Below are 14995 nucleotides of genomic sequence, written 5' to 3'. Positions count from 1 at the left end.
CCAAAGTCCATCCAATTTCCCTTTTCCGCTTTTGAAGCACCACCAAAGTGGCCTCAACCTGCATGTTAGTTAGGCAAGAAGAAAGAATAACTGGTAAAGTAAAATTTGAGCCTAAGAATTCATACCTGAGGTGTGGAGGAAGTGGTTTCAACTCCAACACCGGTGGCTCCTCAATTGATGGTTTTGTTGGTGGAGTTTTCCAGTTTTCAAGATCCAAAGACAATTTTCTAGGCTCATAAGAATAAGAGCCCATTTCATGTAAAGCATTCATGCACTCCACTCGGCTTGCATCCTCATTGACATCAAAATTTAACAATACGGCTTCCAATGGGTCCTCCACATTGATCATTGCACTGGTGTCATTAATTATCACTGTTGTGACGAGGTCAACAAAAGAGCACACCTCGGTACTGTTGGGCTATTTCATAGATTTGCACACATGAAAGACAACCTTTTCATCTCCCACTCGTAAAGTGAGCTCACCCACTTCAACATCAACCAATGCCTTCCCCATTGCAAGGAAAGGCCTTCCTAAGATAATAGGAACCTCATAATCCACCTTACAATCCAAAATCACAAAGTCGGACGACAATATGAATTTGTCCACTCGGACAAGCACGTCATCAATAATGCCCAAAGGTCGCTTCATCGATCGATTCTCCATTTGAAGTCTCATTGAGGTTGGCCTAGGTTGCCTGATACCCAAAGTTGAAAACTGAGTATGGCATCAAATTGATACTAGCTCCCATGTCACATAGAGCCTTGGCAAAATCTGCACTGCCAATGGTGCAAGGAATGGTGAAAGCACCGGGATCTTCAAGCTTCGGGGCCATTGAATGCACTATAGCACTAACTTGGTGAGTCATTTTTATAGTTTCACAATCCATATAATGCTTCTTTGTAACCTAGTCTTTCATAAATTTTGCATAGCCTGACATTTGTTCAAGTGCCTCCACCAAAGGTACATTAATAGATAAGCTCTTCATCATATCAATGAACTTTTTAAACAGATTATCATTCTTCTGCTTTGCGAGCCTTTGAGGATAAGGTAGAGGTGGCCTTGGCAAAGGAGCCTTGGCTTTTGGTACAACCGGCTCCGGCATGTCAATTATGTGTTCCCTAGACGGGTTCACATCATTTTGAGTTTCCACCTCGACTTCTTGAATATCAATCCTCACTTCATTATTCACATTTTCATCAACCACATTTTAACTACCAAAGGGACTTTGTCATCTTGCAACTCAACATCATCATCCACGACTTGCTTTTGCTTAGAGGCATTCACATCACCACCTCTCCCACTTCTTGTTGTAACCGCCATAACATGATTGTTCCCACCCTTTGGGTTCACTACCGTATCACTTGGTAGAGAAACCTTCGGGCGAGTATTCAATGACTGAGAGATTTGGCTTAATTGCACCTCCAAGTTTCGGATAAAGGTGTTGTGAGAAGCTAACTGTGCATCAGAATCCGCATTCTTCGTCATCATCTGCTCGAACATCATTTCAATTCTACCCATATCATTACCCGAAGAACTAGGACCTTGAGATGGAAATGGTGGAGGATTGTTCGGTTGTTAGTACATTGGGGGCCTTTGAAAGCCTTGCCCCCGGTTTCCTTAGTTTCCATTATTCCATCCTCCTTGATTATTATTGCCACCCCAATTATTGTTATTACCATTCCAATTCCCTTGGTTGCCTTGATTGTTGTTCTGATTTCCCCAGTTGTTGTTTTGGTTGTTATTCCCCCAATTGCCATTATTTTGTTGTTGATTGCCCCAATTGCCTTGAGGTCTCCACTGTTGTTAGTTGGAAGAGTTACCCCGTTGGCCTTGATAGTTGTTTACATATTGAACCTCTTAACTTTGGTCATCATAACCATCATTTTGAAAACCATCACATGCATCATCAAATTGCTCAGAATTCCCTTGGTTTTGTTGCCTTCTCTTGTTGACAAGCATATTAACATCCTCCATGACATTCACTTGGCAAGGATTTTGGACTTGTTGTAACTGTGCCTTAGCCAATTGATATATAGTAGTTGTCAACTCTGCTATAGCTTGCCCATGGTCATGTAATTCCTTGTGCAAATAAATAACTGTAGGGTCGCCTTGAGGCACATTGGCTCTACTTTGCCATGTAGAAGAAGTGTCAGCCATCTCATCAAGTACATCACATGCCTCATCATATGACAGCTTCATAAAGTTTCCCCCGGAAAGTTAGTTCACTATGCATTGATTTGTTGTATTGATGCCCCAGTAGAAAGTTTGTTGGATCATAGCGTCGGTCATATCATTATTGGGGCATTCCTTCACCATCGTTCTATACCGCTCCCAAATCTCATGTAAAGGTTCCGTGGGATCTTGCTTGAAAGCCAATATCTCATCTCGAAGTACCGCCATATGCCCGGGTGAAAAGAATTTAGAAATGAATTTATTTGCCAACTAATCCCAAGTTGTGATGGAATGGTTGGGGGAGTATCTCGAGCCAATCTTATGACTTCCCCCGAAGTGAGAATGGGAAGAGCCTCAACCTAAGAGCATCCTCGGACACATTCATCTGTTTGCTCCCCCAGCATGTATCCACAAACCCCTTGAGATGTTTGTATGCATTTTGATCTGCAGCACCCGTGAAGTACCTACGCTGCTCAAGTAAGATCAACATCATATTGGTTATATGAAAGTTGCCCGCCTGAATTCTGGGTGGGACAATAGAACTTGCATAACCCTAGTTCGGAAGTACTTTGGGAGCCACTCTTGGAAGTGGCGGAGGAGGGTCTGGAATATTATCATTTGGATTAGCATTTGCATTGTGGACTCTACGTTGTCCTTGAGGTACAAGAGGCACCTCATCTTGTTCAACATCATCTACCTCCTCCCCTGCAATCACATTTCTAAGAGGGTCATTTGTGTTGTTCAATGCCATTTTAGTACTGAGTAGTGACACAAACAAGTAAGTAACAAAGAAGGAAAGAATAACAATACACAAAACTAACTAAATAGATAGCCAAAACCGTTAGCTCCCCAACAACGACGCCAAAAAGTGATCACAGCCTACTCCACACCACAAAAAAGTAGCGAGAGAGGGTCGCAATAGCTTTTACCCGATTTTGGGTCGGGATCGATTTTCACAGAGAGCTAGAAAGGGAGTTGAGTATCTATTTAGGTTGGGATTGCGTATTGGTTCCAAATTTCACTTCTATTCATTTTTGGGCTTTCTTTATACTCTACTATTATCAAACTACAAATTACAGTTGCAACTAGGTTAAGCTAAGAGTTAAATGCTACAAATTGTATCTAACGGTTTAAAAGGCACTAGGGTAGTGACTTCCGCCTAGGTGGTCAATTGACGGGTAATTGGATCTAAGAAACGATTGACATGATTGGGGAATATATTATAACCGTTGCTCGATACTACCCACTCTACACCTCTCGGTAGAAGGAGTGATTTTGCCCAATTGACTTTCTCAAGATCAATTGGGTATGCATATTTGCCCAAGCAACTAGGGTTCAAGTCGGGTATTACTCTCTCGAGGTTTAACACTTTAATTGGGACTATCAAATCTCTTGAGTCCATCCCAAATCCTTGTTGAGTCAATTTCGGAGCCTTAGGCTCTTTTCTCAAGAAGAGCCCAAGTCAACTTAGCACAAACTAGTATTTGCAACCACTAATTCATAAATTAAACCATGAAATTGACCCAAATAACAAACACCCATAGTCAATCTAGCCCTAAATCACAACACCCATCAATTATCCACACTAGGATTGAGCCACAACCCTAGCTAATGGGTCTAGCTACTCATGCTTGAAGAGAAAAATAGAGAAATAGATGAAGATAAACACATATTAATTAATTGCTAAGTTAAATACAAAGATTCAATGATGAAAACTAAGTAAAAAATGCCCAAAATGGCTAAGAAGAGTCGTCTCACGAGCACAACTACTGTATTACAATGTCTGATACCCTAAAAATAGAAAAAGGATCTATTTATACTAAGCTGGAAAATCTGGACAAAAATGCCCCTGTGGGGTTAGTGCGGACCGCACAAAATGGTGTGCGGCTGCACTAGGCTCTTGAACTTGAAAACTTGACTTTCTGAACTCAGGCTTCGCGGACCACACAGAATGGACTGCGGCCGCGAAGGCTTCTAGTGCGGTCCGCACAAACTGGACCGCGAACCGTATAGGCTTGAAAGCTCCAACTCACCCTCTCTGAACCTTGGCTCTGCGGACCGCACAAAATGGTAGTGTGACCGCATTGCCTTCAGTGCGGACCGCACAAAACCTTCTGCTGCCGCACTGCCTTAATGCCTGAAGTACCAGCTCTCTGAATCTCCCTAGTGCGGACCGCACAAAGTGTAGTGCGGCCGCACTAGGCCTGTTTTTCCTGAGTTTGTCTTGTCTTTTGTACTTGTGCAAGTTTCACTCCTTTTGAGCTGATCTTTGACATCTTGTTACTTAATTGATCAAACTTGCAATCAAGCACAACTTATGAGCCTTTTGGGACTATTTGTATGAATTTATAATCAAAGCGTAAGCAAGAAGGAGTATAAAATGCGTCAAAATTCCTAGTTATCATTCCCCTCCACACCCTTGTCTTGAATGTGGTTATAGGACACTTAAAAATTTTGTGGAGGCTTTTGAGGATTCTGCGGTGCTCATGCTCGCCTTTTGGAATGACCCAATGGTTGGACAGATGGCCGAACGTTGTTCGAAGGATAATACTTGGGTGGATTATGTGGAGCTCGGGGATATTCATGGGGTCGGTATTGAGTCTGAAAGCGTTTAGCAGGAATGCCCACTGGATCCTATCGTTGCCGGGGCTCAGCAACATCTTTTCTATCAATCGGGGGACTGACCCGAGCAACTTGTTCATTCTATCTGAGCCAAAACTCCCTAATACTTACCTTGAGTTTCTTTTTCATTTGAGATAGGGAGGAGCGGTCTGGGATAATGTCTACATTGTACTAATAGTGCCGAACAAAATCTTGGACCATATCACCCCATGCATGCCATTTACTGACATCTTGACAAGTATACCATTCCAAGGCTTCCCCAGTCAAACTCTCACTAAAATATGCCATCCACAATTCATCTTTCCCGCAAACACTTCTCATTTCACTGCAATAACCCATCAGATGGGCCACGGGATCTCCATGTCCGTCATACAAATCAAACTTTGGCATCTTAAACCTAGCAAGCAGTTGGATGTCAGGAAACAAGCACAAGTCTTTGTAAGACACGCTCATCTGGCTCCTTATCCCTTTCATGTTTCTTAAAGACTGCTCTAAGATTTTCACCTTCCTGGATATCTCATCTTGCGCCACTATCTCACCAGGCTTTTCAGTTTCACCGGGAGGCTCAAAATGAGGAGCGTGAGAGTATGGATCCGAGACCTTGAAAGTTGGTTTTGGAGCACATTATTGGGCATCGGGGGCTTTGAACATGGTCTCGCTAGTGGGTCGAGGAAGAATAGTTGGTGGAGGAGCTACAAAAACATGAGTGATCAAAGGAGCGGGATATGAGGTGGTTCTGGGGGGTGGAGTGTGAAAAGGTTGTGGGGAGATATCAGCAGCAGCGGGAATCTGGACTTGTGACAGTGGCATAATGGTGACAAGGCTTTCAGTGTAGTTAGCATAAAATAATGGTGGAGGACGCCCACTAATCTATGCTTGGTATATTTCGTCCATCTGTCCTTTCAACCTTAAGACCTCTTCTTTCCACTCAGATTTTGATTGAACAATCTCCTTAGACGGATCAATAGCACCCGTGTCCAAGTCTTTGCTAGTCATGGCTACCTTGCTCTTTGACCTTGTGTTGTATGAATGAGTTACTTAAGAACCACAAACCAACCACCCTTCTACTCAATGAAGATAACAAAAGGAACAAATGAAGCCATCATGTTAGCTGGGCATTTAACAACTAAAAGTAACATATTGCGTGCAATGCACCTAATCACAATTATTGGTTCTAAAATGACTTTAAGGTTCACAAGATCACTAGGCATCATCCCAATTTGTTCATTTCAATATTCTCTTTTCTTTCTTTTCTACCACTTCTTGGCTTACTCATTTTCCTTCTTCTTTTTTTCTTCTAATTATCACTCTTTTCTTTCCTCTCATTTCTCATATCCCATAATTTCACCTCTCTTTTTTTCTTTTTTTTTCTTTTAATTTTTCTTTTTTTAAAAAAGAAAATGATTCGATCGAACCCTATGTAGGTTGCCTACTTATCATGACGCCGCATGAATCAGATTTTTGCGTAGTTCGGGAAGATTAGGAATAAAGTAAACAAACTAACGTTCTCTTTTTTTTTAAACAAATACTCTATGAGAAGTTTTTAAGGAAAAACAAAAACTTAGAAGAGAAAAATATTTTTTGATTCCTTTTTTTTAGGAAGGAAATCTAAAGAATGAATTAAAGAAAAATATTTTGAATTTTCACTTGATATCCTGAAGAAAGATTTCGAAACAAGCAATGAAAAAGATAAAAATAAAATATTTTTGGATTTCAATTTTTGATTACCTAAGGGAGAAACTCTAAAGATAAACAAAAGATAAAGTATGTTTTTTTGTCTTCTATATACAATGTCCTAAAGTTCTAGTGAAAATAAAAAGAATATATATTTTTTTTATATATATTTCCCAAAGAAGAACCTCAAAGAAAGTCCTTTTTTGAATTTTTGGAATTAATGTCTTAAGAAAACTTCTAAAGAGGTATTAAAAAAAAATTCTCTTTTTTAGAATTTTTAGTCTTAATTACTAAAGGAAATATCAAAGAGATTTTTATTTTGAGTTCTAGATATTAACTTCCTAAGGAAAACCACCTCAATTTTTTCTTCTTAATTTCTAAAATTAGTATTCTAAAGAAAACTTCTAACGGAAATATAAAACGCAAAAATCTCCTTTTTTGGATTTTTGAGTTATAACACACTTTTTTAAATTCAAAATAGGAAATACAATAACAAAAGACTCGACAATACTGTACAAACTAGAAGGTAAAAGACAACATAAAAAAAACAGACTCAAAACATTAAAAAAATCTCTTTAAGCAACTCCTAAATGAGCGATCTTGACTGGATGGTCCCGGGGCGTCTACCATGCTCAAACTCCGGTAAATAGATCCACACCTATATGAAAAACTAAAACCAAATAAAGTTAAAGACTTAAAACACTATGTGAGACAATAACACTCCTTATTGGACACTTGCAAGACATGATTGAGGCTATTTTTGCAAAATAGCTTATGTGGCCAAAAGGTGGCTAGAAGTGCAAAATCGACAAAAGTGACCTCTAAGATATGAAAAAATTACTCTGCAGAAATGGCTCATTTTGTAGAAATGGTCTATGTGGACAAAAATGGCTAAGCATGCAAATTCAAAACAATGGACCCTAAATAGAGAGGAAACCTTGTTGTGGACTTAGGACTCTAAGACATTGGTTAATTGAACCACTTTTGTGAAAATAGCCTATTCTGCAAAATGGTCTATGTGACCAAAAAAGAGGCTAGACATGCAAATTCGACAAGGATGGACCTTAAAGTAAAGAGATGCCTAATTGTGGATTGAAGACTCTCCAGACACAATTCAACAAACCACTTTGCAAAAATAGCCATATTTTGCAAAAATAGCCATATTTTGCAAAACGGCCAATGTGGACAAAAGTGGCTAGAGATGCAAGATTTGGCTACGACCCCGCGAAGCCAAAAACCTAAGACTTACTAGGAAGACTGGACCCTATGTGGGTTGTCTACGTATCCCGCCCCGAAAGACGAGAATCAGGTATGTGTAGTTCGGGAAGATTGGATACAGGCGAGTATTAAAAAAATAACTAATTTAGAGAAAATATATTTTTTGTCTTTTGTTTTGAAAAGTGATGAAACATGTAAACTCCTTTTGGATTTTCTTTTTCCTCTTTTTGTTTTTTGTTTTTTGGAAAATGATGGGAAAGTGCAAAATCTTTTTGGATTTTTCATGTTCATATTGTTTTGTCTTTTTCTTTGAAATAAAAAGTGAAAGAAAAATATAATTAGGCCCTACTTGCTTCATTTTTATACTTCACTCTCTTTTCTTTCTCATTTACCCTCAGCCCTCATTGGTCCGCCAAATGACCCCTTTTACTCTTGAAGACTGCAACATGTAGCACAGGATGGTCTTTTATTTTTTGGTACACCTGTCCTAGGGGGACCCAACTCCTGTGTTAAGTCCCCAAGGTCAAATGCACGTGATGCAAACAAGCGCTCCTACTAGGGATCCGACATGAGGCTATGCTATTCTAAGTTTATATCCTGGGTGTATTGTTCTAGACCTGGCTTACCCGAGCGGACAACTCGAGCCGAGGAGGGCTACGTACCGGGAACCAAAAGACCATCCGACTTTGTAACTTGTCCGAACCTCATTCTAAATTAGGGTATGACACTAACAGAAAAGAAGTCACGCAAGCGTGCACTTCCCAGAAGATTAGAAGAGAAGGGTTTTCGCAGCAGTTTACATACAGTTCAAATAATATCAAAGCGGTAAAAAGCAGCATTTAGCACATTAGGTCCAAACATGTAATAAAAATCAGATAATAAATAAAAGCCAAATATAACAATTATTCTAAACTCGAATTCTTGAACCCTGAACCAGAGATTCTGGGTTCTTATCCCCAGCAGAGTCGTCAAAGATGTCACACCTCCTTTTTCTACCACCGGAAGCGGTATAATGGAGTTTTTCCAATTAAAGTGACAATAAACAAAACATGATTATTTATTTTCAAATTCAGAGTCGCTACTTGGGTTAATTTATGATGTCCCAAGTCACCAGTTTAAAATCCCGAATCGAGGAAGTTTGACTCTTATTTATGGTCTGCGAACAAAGAAATCCAGGTAAGGAATTCTGTTAACCCGGGAGAAGGTGTTAGGCATTCCAAGGTTCCGTGGTTTTAGCACGGTCACTCAACTATTATCAATGGCTTACTTATCTGATTTAATTACATGTTTTATACCTATTGTGCATTTTAACCTTTTACCGCTTTTAATTAATTATGAAATTATTCTGGAACAAGTTACGATTGTCATACACTTGTTTGTTTGGTACACATTGCAAACCGTGTCACAGGAACCGTACCCACAATTTACAACGTGTTTAACTTATTGACATTATTAGTTGTTGTGGCCGGGTAACATAAATGTACCCTCGGATTTGGAAATTATTTATTACAACTATGTCACGGGAAACGTACCCGTAGCCATGATAATTTTATTAATCGCGCCCAAAGCAAGCTACAGATATTCATTTTAGAAACCGTAATCATTTCACGCGAACGTGTACATAATCACGATAATAAATTCAAAACGCGCCTAAAGGTTCTCCTACCCGGGTGTGGTCGGCCTAACATGCTCCTACCTGATAAAGTATCATCATATATCAAAGTAGTTAAGTAAATCAAACTTCTGAATCAAATTTCAATCGAATTAAAAGTGTTACTTTGCCTAGAATCACCTTTAAACCCAACTTTATGTTCAAATTCATGATTGAGGCTAAAACCCTATCATCAGCTAACCCCAACCCCAACATAATTATAAATTTCACAATTCTTACTATTTGACACTCAATCAAAGATTCTAAGTTAAACAAATTTGAAACAAATAAATTGCAAATCACTCATAAAATAACAATTAGAGCATGAATTGTGAAACGAACACAACCAACAAATGTGAGGTAAATCTAACAAAGAAGAGGTAAGAATGGACCTTAATGAGTCATCTATAAATCGGATTGGCATCGCCGACACTGAAATTGCTTTCCAATTAACAGAACTTCAGCAACTATGGAGACTGAAAATCGAACATTTAGTTGATGAAATTTTCAGTAATACACAGATAGAAATCAAGTGAACACTATAACCAAACTCGAGACAGCAGTCAAACTCAAACGGGTTCGAGAACCACACTGCGAATGACACCTCGAACTTGATTGGAATCCATGTTTTTGAAGCAAAATCTCTTGTTCTCTCATCATTGCTCTCTGTTCGTCTGGGCGTGTGGGTGTGTGTGTCTCTATTTGAAGAAGTGATGAAGATTCTTAGGGGAGTGAGGTGCGGCGCCTATTTTTGTGAAGGGGAGTGGTTAAGTTCAGAGAGACGATGTCCGCTGTTGTTGCTAGGTCTCTTCCATGGAGGTGAGTGGCTATTTTTGCCAACAAGAAAAAGATCCCCGAGGCTGTCTCTATTTTTGATTGGAGTCGATCTCTCTTTAGGGAAATGGTTGATCCTCTTTATATTGTGTGTTCAACGGCTCCTTAGGGTTTTTGGTGGTCTTCTCCAGATGAAGAAGAAAGTCCAAAATGGCTGGGGGCTATTAGGTTAGGAGTTTAGGAGTGAAGAAGCAGCAAGTTTGTCACGGTTCTGGAGATTAGTGGCTTAGGGTGTAAGATGGAGATGGAAATGGAGATAGGGTCGTTTTGTGTGAGGTGGGAGTAGGGAATCCACTGGGTTCTGGTTTTGTGAGAGGTGGGGTGTGAAGAAGATGAAGTTCGGGGGGGTGGGTGTTAAATGCCAAATTATGTAAAATCTTGGGGAAGGTCAAAAATTACATGTCTACACCAGGTATATCTCCAGAGCAAGTGATTGATTTTAGCATCTATTTGTTTCCAGGAACTCAACCAATATCCATCTCTCCGTATAAAATGTCACTTGCCGAATTGAAGGAGTTGAAGGAGCAGTTAAGAGATTTGTTAGAGAAAGGTTTCATCAGGCCCAATAACTCACCTTGGGGTGCACTGGTACTGTTTGTGCAGAAGAAAGATGGCTCGCTAAGTATGTGTATTGATTATAGGCAGCTGAACAAGGTAACTATTAAGAATAAGTATCCACTTCCAAGGATCGATGACTTGTTTGATCAGTTGCAGGGGGATAGATGCTTTTTAAAGATAGATTTGAGGTCGGGGTACCACCAGGTCAAAGTTCGGGAGAAAGATATTCCGAAGATAGCCTTCAGGACCCGATATGGCCACTGCGAGTTCCTTGTCATGTTCTTCGAGTTGATGAATGCACCCGTTGTATTTATGGACTTGATGAATAGCCTATTCTAGCCATTTTTAGATCTGTTCGTGATAGTATTTATTGATGATATTCTGGTTTATTCCCGTTTAGAGGATGAGTATGCGGACCGCCTGCGAGTGGTACTCCAAACACTCGGTGATCGTAAGTTGTATACTAAGTTTACTAAATATGAGTTCTGGTTGAAGTTTGTAACATTCTTGGGGCATATTGTGATGAACCGTCCGGTCGTCTTAAGAATTTACGCCCCAACCCCCTATTTAACTGCCTTCCCCATGTTTATTTCTGGTATTTTTATTTGCAGGGATGTTCGGTTTCGAGTTTTGGGACACTTAGTCCCTAAATGAGAGCTTGAGTGTTGGAAAGTTGACCGTAGTTGGAACAGTATGAAGACGGCCTCAGAACGGAAATTTGATGGTTTCGTTAGCTCCGTTGGGTGATTTCGGGCTTAGGGGCGTGTTCTGATTGTATTTGGGAGGTCCGTAGCTAATTTAGGCTTGAAATGCCGAAAGTTGAATTTTTGAAGTTTCCGGTTCGATAGTGACATTTTGATCCGAGGGTCGGAATAAAATTCCGAAAGCTGGAGTAGCTCCGTAGTGTTTAATGTGATGTGTGTGCAAAATTTCAGGTCATTCGGATGAGGTTTAATAGACTTTTTGATCGAAAGCGTATTTTTAGAGTTTTTGAAAATTTTAGGTTTAAATCAGATGAAAAATAGGTGTTTTGCTGTTGTTTTGAGAATTCCGAAGGTTGGATCAAGTTTGAATGAAGTTATGGGATATGTTGGTAGATTTGATTGAGGTCCCGGGGGCCTCGGGTGGGATTCGGATGCTCAACGGATCATTTTTTGAACTTAGAAAATTGCAGAAAATGTTGGAGCAGTCAGTTCTAGTTTCCTTCTTTGCGTTTGCGAGTGGGGTCTCGCATTCATGAAGGGGAGCTGGGGCTAGCAAGGAATTTTTTCTTCGCGTTCGCGAAGCTGGGAGTTCTATACCTACGCGTTCGTGATGGCTTTCCCGCGTTCGCGTAGAAGGAGGAAGTTTTGAATCGCGTTCGCGTCCCGGGAATCGTATACGCGATGAAGAAATCTGGGTACAAGTGTAATTGTGCTTTGCGAACGCAAGGGGCCTTCCGCGTTCGTGAAGAAGGAAGTAGATGAGCAGAATGTTTCAGTTCAAAATCGAGGGTTTAGCCATTTTTGTAAAAGCTAGAGCTTGGGAGCTCGAATTTGAGCGAAGTTTTGAGGGATTTTAAGAGATATCAATTGGGTAATGATTCCTTACTCATTTTTTCTTGTAACCCATTAATCTAAACATGAATTCATCATTTCATTTCGGATTGGAGATAAAAATTGGGAAAAAGTTGGAAGAAAGTTCTTAGACCTAGAATTCGACTTTTGATTGGGAATCTGACCTTAGATTTGGATAATTTTGGTATGCATGAACTCATGAGAGTGTGAGGATACTGAAAATATAAATTTTAACCGATTCCAAGACGTGGACTCGAGGGGCATTTTGATCATTTTACCTAATTTCGCGTATTAGCTTAGAATTTATTTGTAGAATCAGTTACTTGACGTGTTGTTTACATTATGCAATTGAATTGAATAGATTTGGGCCATTTGGAGTCGAGTACTCGTGGCAAGAGCATGGTTTCGGATTGATTTGAGCTGGTTCGAGGTAAGTGGCTTGCCTAACCTTGTGTGGGGGACCTTCCCCTTAGGATTTGTTATTATTGATAATTGAACTGCCTTGTATGTGAGGTGACGAGTGCGTACTTAGCTTAGGAAAGCATGTCTATGTAATTTAATTGCTTTATTTGTTCAAACTGCTTTACCTAAATTTTGTGCAGCATGCTAGACTAGGATTACTTATTTGCCCCAATATGAAATTTGACATTTCTGAATATCTTCATGTTGCTGCTGTGTATTTACATTGGAACTACGGATGTGGGATTCCGGTAGCTCCCCTCCATTGTCTGATTACATTTGGGACTACGGATGTGGGATTCCGATAGATCCCCTTACACAGTTATATGGAACTACGGGAATGTACCCGGTAGATTCCCCCAGTACTGGGTATTTACATTTGGGACTAAGGAACTGGATTCTAGTAGATCCCCGCGCACTATGAGTTGGACTACAGGATGGGATCCCGGAAGATCCATTGGATATGTATATTTGGGACTACAGGACGGTATCTTGGGAGATCCCTGATTGTTATTTTGGTGCTAAGTCGTATTTCTCTCTATGTTTACCTTGTCTCAGTAATAGTTATTGTTGCCCTTTTATATCCTGTGTTACTTTTACTGCTGTATTTATTTATACCGTTATCTCACTCACACACACACACAAATTTTCTCTCATCTCACTTTCTGCTACTTGTGTTCATTTCTCGTCTAGCCGGCTGGAAGCCAAGGCTAGACTGTGGAACTCTACCTGCTTTACTTTCTACACTTTGCTTCCTTAACTGATATGTTCTTATTTCAATATCATTCTGAAATCCAAATCTATGTGCTCCATAGTTGTTAAATCCATGCCTATTTCCGCACTAGTTTAACTGATTATGTACTTAGTTGTGATTCATGTTTACTGCTTTGATCAATATGCTTAAGTTTTACCCCCTCTTGTTCAGTGTTTTAATCAGCATGTCTAGGTTTCAATCTTCTTGTTTGCTACTTTAACCAGCATGTTTACTTGAGCTCTTGTTTGTTTCCTTCAACTAGCATGCTCATTTAAGTAGTTCAGGCTCCTAATTTATCTGATTAACCACAATTGGTATGACTAATTCTGTGTGGTAGACCCTTGTCCTCAATATGGATATTCTTGCATTCTATCTCTATGCTCTAATATCTATTATCACTTTAGCTTTAAGTATAATTTTCTTGTTAATACTCTGAATCAGTAGTTTGTATTCTAATGCTATGAATTTGGTCATTGGTTGTCAATCAATCCCTGCTTGTTCTGTGTACTTGTTGATCATTATGCTTACCCTCTTATCCATGTTCATGTGTTTCTGATTTAAGCTCCCTATGTTCCTAACTCCCTTGATCCCTGTTTGTAAACTTGTTTGTCTTCACTTAGAATCAAGTAATAAATGGCTTTGGATCTGGGCACTCTAAGTTTGTGATTTTGTGGTTGTTTGTTGAATCTTTATTCTTCTCAGAGTTGCTTCCAAAACTATTTTCACTCTTAACATTTTCTTAAAACTGTTTCCATTCCTGAAATATCTTTTCACTCCTAAATGTTTTTACCTCTATACTGTTTTTACTAAGTTCTTCCAACTATGTCAAGCACTCTCACTTCTACTCTTAGATTATTTAAGTTTTACCCCTCCAGTGTGTGTACTGCCTAGGAATCCATGAGATTCCTCCGAACTCTGGAACACTGGAGCTGGCCCTTCCACACGGCATATAACTACTTCTCTATTTATAAGGATCTTGGTGTGAGCATTGCCCGGGGTCTTTGAGGCCTTTAGGAACTTTGACGCACCAGGATACCTCATTGGATACTATAGACTATGACATCTTGGATTGTTTTGAAGGCCTGGTACTTCCAGGTTCCCTTTAGGCCTATTTCAGGCTCCCTATAACATAACTTATATTTATTATGTAATTTATTCACTTATGGTCTGTAATGATAATCTTTGTAAATAGATATTGGGAAAATTAGTAAAAGGGGACGATTCTTATATGATTTTTGTGGGGAACCGGGTAGAAATCATGCTTTTAGGTCTATATTATATTTACTTGCACTAGAAATCATGCTTTATGTTTATACTATATTTACCTGCATTAGAAACCATGCTTTTAGGATCACTTGGCATACTGGACAACATGTTATAGGCACACTACCTCATTTGATATGAAATTCTGTTTCTGCATAATCATGATCATCTAGAAATTCTATTATTAAGTTACTACTATAATTCTGCCTAATAAAAATGTCCATTCTTTCTGT

The sequence above is a fragment of the Nicotiana sylvestris genome, chromosome 5 (genome assembly GCF_000393655.2).
Source record: "Nicotiana sylvestris chromosome 5, ASM39365v2, whole genome shotgun sequence".
NCBI lineage: Eukaryota > Viridiplantae > Streptophyta > Magnoliopsida > Solanales > Solanaceae > Nicotiana > Nicotiana sylvestris.
Note: the sequence above shows the minus strand (reverse complement) of the source record.